The sequence below is a fragment of the Eumetopias jubatus genome, unplaced genomic scaffold, assembly GCF_037043125.1.
Source record: "Eumetopias jubatus isolate StellerSeaLion01/CBP00866 unplaced genomic scaffold, mEumJub1_p1.0 scaffold_17, whole genome shotgun sequence".
NCBI lineage: Eukaryota > Metazoa > Chordata > Mammalia > Carnivora > Otariidae > Eumetopias > Eumetopias jubatus.
Genome location: NW_028274823.1, coordinates 11732136 through 11741160, shown reverse-complemented (window position 1 = coordinate 11741160; position 9025 = coordinate 11732136). Strand labels below are relative to the sequence as shown.

Below are 9025 nucleotides of genomic sequence, written 5' to 3'. Positions count from 1 at the left end.
TAGATTATCTACAAGGAGTGACCATAAACTGTGCTGGTAGGGTTCCCGTCAGAAATAAGATGTCAGAAGACCAGAGAGTGATGGCTTTCTAAAGCTGAAAATGAACTCAGCCTAGAATTTTATACCCAAACCATTCAGGAGAGATGATGAAGAAAAGACACACACAAACATACAAAGCCTGAGAGTTTGTCTCTTGCCGACCCTGTGGAAAGGGCTGCCTGACGTGTTTCCCTCTTGCTGAAGCACAACAAAGAAGGAGAGAGAAGGATGCCAGAAACACCTGATGGGGAAATTGCTAAGAATGTTGGCAGTTCGACCTGACGCAGGACAGCTGGCGCCCACAGAGCCGGGGAAGCCGGGAGTAGCAGAGAAGCACGTTTCTCGCTAGCTTCGGTTCTCGCGCGCCATGGCGGCCCCTGTCCAGCGGCCTCCCCGGTCAAGCGGCGGAAAGTGCAAGGGCAAAGCTCCGTATGTGCAGGCCAAGCGGGCTCGGCGCCACGACGGCCGCGGGCCCCGGGCTACAGGGCATTCTCATTACCTGCAACACGAACGAACGCCGAGCGCGTGGAAGAGGCCTACAGCCTGCTCAACCAATATGGCGACGACGTGTATGGGCCGGAAAAGTTGACGGACAAAGATCAGCAGCCCTCTGGAAGTGAGGGAGAAGATGACGTGGAGGCTGTCTTGAAGAAAGAAGTTGGTGACATGAAAGCATCAACAGAGATGAAGCTAAGATTCCAGTCAGTGAAGAGTGGAGCAAATAATGTAGTCTTCATCAGGACACTTGGAAGAGAACCTGAGAAATTGGTACATCATACTCTCCAGGATATGTACAAAACCAAGAAGACGACTCGGGTTATTCTACTTATGTTACCCATTTCAGGCACATGCAGGGCTTTCTTAGAAGATATGAAAAAATATGCAGAAACATTTTTGGAACCCTGGTTTAAAGCTCCAAACAAAGGGACATTTCAGATTGTATATAAATCTCGAAATAACCGTCACATGAATAGAGAAGAAGTTATCAAAGAATTGGGAGGAATAGTAGGCAGCCTCGATTCGGAAAATAAAGTGGATCTTACCAATCCACAGTACACGGTGGTAGTAGAAATAATTAAAGCTGTCTGTTGCCTGTGTGTTGTCAAAGATTATATGTTGTTCAGAAACTATAATCTCCAAGGGGTGGTGAAGAGTGCTAAGGACCCATCACAGCTTAACCCAAAGCAGCCAGTGAAAGCAGGAAATGGGAAAGAAGCTAAATTGGAATCTGGTGACAAATCAAATCAACGTGACCCAGCAGAAGGAACAAATAACCAGCAGGTGGTACCGGAAAATAATGATGAACAGGCAGACAGAACCAAGATCTGAGACACAAGTGGTGAATGAGGGAGGAGCTAAACTGGAACTTGAAAGTCAAGTCACAGAAAGATCTGAGTCAAATGAAAATGATCTCTCATAAGGAAAAAAAAAATCATTTGGTGTTGCAGGTGCGTTTCTCAGATGCCGTTGGTGAGATATTGCTAGGATTCCATATAAAATTGTGACTGAAAATATACTGTTTTTGACCTTTGTGTGCTGCATAATGCTGAACTCAGCAGTGAACAGTGATTGAACAGCCCTGTTAACAGTTCTGTTGGGGATCTTTTAAGGCCCCTATGCCAGTGTGCAGTTAGGCCTACCTGCATTTGGTTGAGCTTGGAGAAGCTACGGATGATGATGAACACTTTCGTGGAGGGGAGGGTGGAAGGAAGATAGTGTTGGCCTCTCCCCCCTGATTACCTTCCCCAGCCTCCCCTTCTGTGTTGCCATCTGACTTATGGGAGCAAACAAACTCTGTAAAAGAGAAACTCATAGGGAAATTTTCATTCTAAGAAAGGAATTTTGATGTGTTGCCACTCAGCTGTCCCTTCCCACTTTGCTGTAAACGTTGCAAAAACATGGGTCTTATAGGTTTAGAGGTGAATTGTTTTTGTGAAGTTTTTCTATTTTTTTGTGATTCTATTATTTAGTTGTTATGCCGGTTTTTACATTTTATTAACATTTGTTACAAATCTGATGGTCCAGTGCTGCAGTTTTTGAAGGCATAGTGTGAGATAGAAGAGGACCATTCTAGGCATAGAACTAGACATTCCTGATAAGGTTAGTGATGAAGAACTAGTGTTCTGGGTTTCTTCAGTATGCCAGTGCGACAAGAGACACAAATTCTGTCTTGTAGTGCTCATACTCCCATGCCATGTGGGTTCCCGTAATTTGGACGTTTTTCAAGGTTTCCTCCAGGGTAAAACTACTGAAAAGCCTGGAAGAGACGGACACCAAAGAGGGCTGCATACTAAGTCCAGATTGAGAATAAATATTAAGAGTCTGTGAAATTCACTTTTGGAGATGGGTTTATTAAGTTTTAAAAAGTTCAGTAGTAGTATAACTGTTGAGTCTTCCTGCACCAGTGTCTGTGTTTATTAAATGGCTAGGGAATATGGGAATGTATTTTTATCCTCCTACACTAGTGGTCCAGACTAGAAGGGTTTGGGAGGGGCAAAGGCTATAGACTGGACCTTGGTAATGCAGATGAGGCTGGAAATTCCTTCTAGATCTTTAGATATTTATTTAGTGTTAACTCTTAATAGGTTGAGGTTATCCTGAAAGGATGATAAGAGCATTTTAAGTGTCATTTGCATGAACACAGAGGATAGGATTTTGGTGCCTTCTTTGGACTTGCTCCAAGGCAAAGATACTTTTATTTTGATAGTGCAAGACTCTGGGACTTTGGGAATAAAATTGGCCATATGCTTTTAGAACATTCAACTCTGCAGACTTGATTCCTTTTACTTTGTGAAAGCTGCTACTCTACAGAAAGATTTAGATTTAGTAGTTTGTTTTTAATCTTCTTGTATTTATTTGTATTTGGTAAGAACTGAGTGAGACAAAAGCTATTCTTCCTCAGCTATAAAGCACTGTGTTCTGTTGGAATCTGAATTCCTTCATTGATATGTTTTCAGGTTTCCCAACTTAATATTGTCACTGACATTTGAGCATGTTGTTTTATAATGATGAGATTCCAGGGTGGGAATTGAGTGGTTTCTTTTTTTTCTTTTAATTTTTTTTTTTTTTAAAGTTATGTCAGTTAAAAAAACCTCCAGTATTGTGGTTTAGTAAACTTGTTTTGCTCTGTGGAGGAAAGAGTGTTAAACTTAGTGTCTTGAAACCTGTTTGTTTAAGGTCACACATGATTTCTAAATGTTGTTTTTACTGTATTTTGCTCTTGGTATGGCCAAATATTTAGCTTGTTTTTCATAGTTCCTGATATTTTCAGAAAAATCAAAATAACTTTGTTTCCTTAAAAAAAAAAGAATGTTGGCAATTCTAAGTATAAGTTGGTGTAGAAAAGACCAGTTTATGGGGGTTTTAAAACCAAGTGAATCCAAGAGCAGGCTGTGGTAAAAAATATAGAAAAAAAAAGAGACTTGGAAGTTAGGAATTAAAATATCCCAACCTTGTATTAATGTGAGCAGGATTCAGATACTTATTAACTTTAGATCTGTCTAAATGTTTATGGAAAATATAAGAGTAACTACAAAGAATAAAAATGAGAAGCATGACTTCTAAACCAGTATATAAAGAGATAAAACTTCACAGAAGACCAAAAAAAGTAGCAAAGAAAAACCAAGGTAAATAAACACAAAATAAATTGTGGAAATAAGTTTATTAGCATTCACAACAAATGTAAATTAAAATTCTTGATTCAAAGACAGTCTCAAAAGACAGGAAGATAAAAAAAATACAGCTTAAAAGAGATACGTCAAAAATATAATGACTCCTTCAATGAAAATAAATGAAATGCGTCTTCATGGATCATGGATAAATTCAGAAAAAAATGTTCAGTGAAAAATCCCAGTTGCAGAATATGTACAGTACTATATTCATGTATATTTTAAAACCTAAAAAAATACAGTATATTGTTTAGGGACACACACATTTATACTAAAAATGTAAAAATACATATGGGAAGGGAACATACCATCTTCAAGATAATAGTTGTCTTGGGAGAGAAACAGAAACTGTGGAGGGATACAAAGCATACTTGAAATGTATCTGTACTGATTTTTCATGTAAAAAAAAATTCCAGGGGGCGGAGCAAGATGGCGGAGGAGTAGGAGACCTGGATTTCGTCTGGTCTCAGGAATTCAGCTGGATAGGGATCAGACCATTCTGAACACCTACGAACTCAACAGGAGATCGAAGAAAAGAATAGCAACAACTCTCTGAACAGAGAAGCGACCACTTACTGGAAGGTAGGGCGTGCGGAGAAGTGAATCCGAGGCGATATTCGGGAGGATAGACGGCGGGGGAGGAGGCCTCCGTCGGCCGCTTCTGGCAAGTGCTAGAGCCGCGGAGCACAAAATCGGACCTTTTAGAAGTCGGCTCCGCTGAGGGATGTGGCTCCAGTGGCTAAGCGGGGGGTGGAACCCTCGTGGGACAGTGTGGTCTCAGGACCCTCGGGGTCACAGAAAGACCGGGGGAGCCTGAGTGCGGCAGAGCTCCCAGGGATCGGAGCGGGGAAGCCGGCTGCAGAGACGGAGCCGAGGCGCGGGCTCTCAGCTCGGGGTGGCCATAAACTGTGATCCGCGGCCCAGTCGGGCCACTGCTCCTCCAGCAGGGACCCAACAAGCGGCAGATCTAGGAAGACTCCCCTTCCTCCCCCGGGGGGAGCGGCGCAGGAACGCACCACAGGGATCTGCTGGGTTTGGAGACTCCACACGGGGTCGGGTGCCAGAGATAGAAACGCTCGGTCACAGGCCGGGTGAGCACGGAGTGCGGCCGGAGACCGGGGAGACGGGAGTGACTGCTTTTCTCTGGGGGCGCACTGAGGAGCGGGGCCCCGAGTTCTCGGCTCCTCCGGGTGGAGATTGGGAGGCCACCATTTTCACCCTGGTCCTCCAAAGCTGTACCTAGAGCTTGCAGGGAACAAAAGCTCCTGAGAGCAAACCCCAGCAGCTTGCTTAGCCCGGACCGACAAGGGCGGGGCAATTCTGCCTCCGGCAAAGACATATGGGAACCACGGCAACAGGCCCCTCCCCCAGAAGATCAGCACGAACAGCCAGCAAGCCAAGACCAAGTTTACCGATCACGGAGAACGGGAGAACCCCAGCGCTAGGGGAATACTGCACATAGAATTCATGGCTTTTTTTACTATGATTCATTAGTTTTTCAAAGTTAATTTTTTAACTTTTTTTAAATTTTTCTTTTTCCCTTTTCAACCAACATCTTATCAATCCCTTTTTTAAAAAAACATTTTTTATTTTTCATTTTTAGAGTCATATTTTATCCCTTCATAGTAGTTACCCTTATTTTTGGCATATATATATACATATATATATATATATATACGTTGTTCTCTCTTTAAACTTTTAAGATACAGTTTCTTCTAACAGATCAAAATATACCCTAAATCACTAGTGTATGGCTTTGTTCTAGTCTCCTCCTGATCACATTCTCTCCCTTTTTTTTCTCTTTTTTTAAATCTTCTTTCTTTTTTCAAACAACTTCTTATCTTATCAATTCCTTTTATAAAATCTTTTATAATTTTTATCTTTACAGTCATCTTCCATCCCTTCATTGTATCAATCCTTATTTTGTACACATATAAGTCTTTCTTCCTTTAAAATTTTAGGAGGCACTTTTTTCTAACAGACCAAAATACGCCCCAAATCTAGTGTGTGGCACTGATCTATGCACTAGCCTGATCATATTTGATCATATTCTGTTTTTTTTTGTATTGTTCTGTTTTTGTTTTTATCTTTTTCTTTTTGTGTTTTTTTTTTTTCTCTTTCTTTTTTCTTTCTTTCCCTTTCTTTTCCCCTGGTTTCAGGTCTTTTCTGATTTGTATAGAGTATATTTGCTGGGGACGTTGTTAACCTGTTAGCATTTTATTCTCTCATTCATCTGTTCTCCTCTGGACAAAATGACAAAATGAAAAAAATCACCTCAGCAAAAAGAACAAGAGGTATTACCGTCAGCCAGGGACCTACTCAATATGGACATTAGTACGATGTCGGACCTAGAGTTCAGAATCATGACTTGAAAGATACTAGCTGGGCGTGAAAAAAGCGTGGAAGTTATTAGAGAAACCCTTTCTGGAGAAATAAAAGAACTAAAATCTAACCAAGGTGAAATCAAAAAGGCTATTAATGAGGTGCAATCAAAAACGGGGGCACTAACTGCTAGGATAAATGAGGCAGAAGAGAGAATCAGCGATATAGAAGACCAAATGATTGAAAATAAAGAAGCTGAGAAAAAGAGAGAAAAACAACTACTGGGTCATGAGGGCAGAATTCGAGAGATAAGTGATACGATAAGACGAAACAACATTAGAATAATTGGGATCCCAGAAGAAGAAGAAAGAGAGAGAGGGGCAGAAGGTATATTGGAGCAAATAATAGCAGAGAACTTCCCTAATGTGAGGAAGGAAACAGGCATCAAAATCCAGGCGGCACAGAGAACCCCTCTCAAAATCAATAAAAATGGGTCAACGCCCCGACATCTAATAGTAAAACTTATGAGTCTCAGAGACAAAGAGAAAATCCTGAAAGCAGCTCGGGAGAAGAGATCTGTAACCTACAATGGTAGAAACATTAGACTGGCAACAGACCTATCCACAGAGACCTGGCAGGCCAGAAAGGACTGGCATGAGATCTTCAGAGCACTAAATGAGAAAAATATGCAGCCAAGAATACTGTATCCAGCTAGGCTTTCATTGAAAATTGAAGGAGAGATAAAAAGCTTCCAGGACAAACAAAAACTGAAGGAATTTGCAAACACAAAACCAGCCCTCCAAGAAATATTGAAAGGGGTCCTCTAAGCAAAGAGAGAGCCTAAAAGCAGCAGAGACCAGAAAGGAACACAGACAATATACAGTAACAGTCACCTACAGGCAATACAAGGGCACTAAATTCATAACTTTCAATAGTTACCCTGAATGTAAATGGGCTCAATGCCCCAATCAAAAGACACAGGCTATCAGATTGGATTAAAAAACAAGACCCATCGATATGCTGTCTGCAAGAGACTCATTTTAGACCCAAAGACACCCCCACGTTGAAAGTGAAGGGGTGGAAAACCATTTACCATGCTAATGGACACCAAAAAAAAAGCTGGGGTGGCAATCCTCATATCAGACAAATTAGATTTTAAAACAAAGACTGTAATAAGAGATGAAGAAGGACACTATATCTTACTTAAGGTCTATCCAACAAGAAAATCTAACAATTGTAAATATCTATGCCCCTAACATGGGAGCAGCCAATTATATAAGGCAATTACTAACAAAAGCAAAGAAACACATTGACAACAATACAATAATAGTGGGGGACTTTAACACCCCCCTGACTGAAATGGACAGATCATCTAAGCAAAAGATCAACAAGAAAATAAAGACTTAAATGACACACTGGACCAAATGGACTTCACAGACTTATTCAGAACATTCCATCCGAAAGCAACGGAATACACATTCTTCTCTAGTGCCCATGGAACATTCTCCAGAATTGATCACATCCTAGGTCACAAATCAGGTCTCAACTGGTACCAAAAGATTGGGATTATGCCCTGCCTATTTTCAGACCACAATGCTTTGAAACTAGAACTCAATCACAAGAGGAAAGTCGGAAAGAACTCAAATACATGGAGGCTAAAGAGCATCCTACTAAAGAATGAATGAGTCACCCAGGAAATTAAAGAAGAATTAAAAAAATTCATGGAAACCAATGAAAATGAAAATACAACTCTTCAAAATCTTTGGGATGCAGCAAAGGCAGTCCTGAGAGGAAAGTATATAGCAACACAAGCCTTTCTCAAGAAAGAAGAAAGGTCTCGAATACACAACCTAACTCTACACCTAAAGGAGCTGGAGAAAGAACAGGAAATAAAGCCTAAACCCAGCAGGAGAAGAGAAATAATAAAGATCAGAGCAGAAATCAATGAAATAGAAACCAAAAGAACAGTAGAATAGATCAACGAAACTAGGAGCTGGTTCTTGGAAAGAATTAACAAGATTGATAAACCCCTGGCCGGACTTATCAAAAAGAAAAGAGAAATGACCCAAATCAACATAATCATGAATGAAAGAGGAGCGATCACAACCAACACCAAAGAAATACAAACAATTACAAGAACATATTAAGAGCAACTCTATGCCAGCAAATTAGATAACCTGGAAGAAATGGATGCATTCCTAGCGATGTATCAACTACCAAAATTGAACCAGGAAGAAATGGAAAACCTGAACAGACCTATCACCACTAAGGAAATTGAAGCAGTCATCAAAAATCTCCCAACAAACAAAAGCCCAGGGCCAGATGGCTTCGCAGGGGAATTCTATCAGACATTTAAAGAAGAATTAATACCTAGTCTCCTGAAACTGTTCCAAAAAATAGAAATGGAAGGAAAACTTCCAAACTCATTTTATGAGGCCACCATTACCTTGATCCCAAAACCAGACAAAGACGCCGTCAAAAAGGAGAATTACAGACCAATATCCTTGATGAACACGGATGCAAAAATTCTCACCAAAATACTAGCCAATAGGATCCAACAGTGCATTAAAAGGATTATTCACCGTGACCAAGTGGGATTTATCCCTGGGCTGCAAGTTTGGTTCAACATCTGCAAATCAATCAACGTGATACAATACATTAACAAAAGAAAGAACAAGAATCATATGATCCTCCTAATAGATGCAGAAAAAGCATTTGACAAAGTACAGCATCCTTTCTTGATCAAAACTCTTAGAGTATGGGGATACAGGTTACATACCTCAATATCATAAAAGCCATCTATGAAAAACAGCGAATATCATTCTCAATGGGGAAAAGCTGAGAGCTTTTCCCCTAAAGTCCAGAACGTGACAGGGATGTCCACTCTCACCGCTGCTATTCAACATAGTATTAGAAGTCCTAGCCACAGCAATCAGACAAGAAAAAGAAATCAAAGGCATCCAAATCGGCAAAGAGGAAGTCAAACTCTCACTCTT

At 40.8% G+C, this 9025-nt stretch overlaps 1 pseudogene; it reads left to right on the top strand.

Annotated features, from left to right (window-relative positions):
* Nucleotides 1-406: 406 nt before the first annotated feature.
* On the top strand, nucleotides 407-1459 carry LOC114223024 (THUMP domain-containing protein 1 pseudogene; annotated as a pseudogene).
* Nucleotides 1460-9025: the final 7566 nt, after the last annotated feature.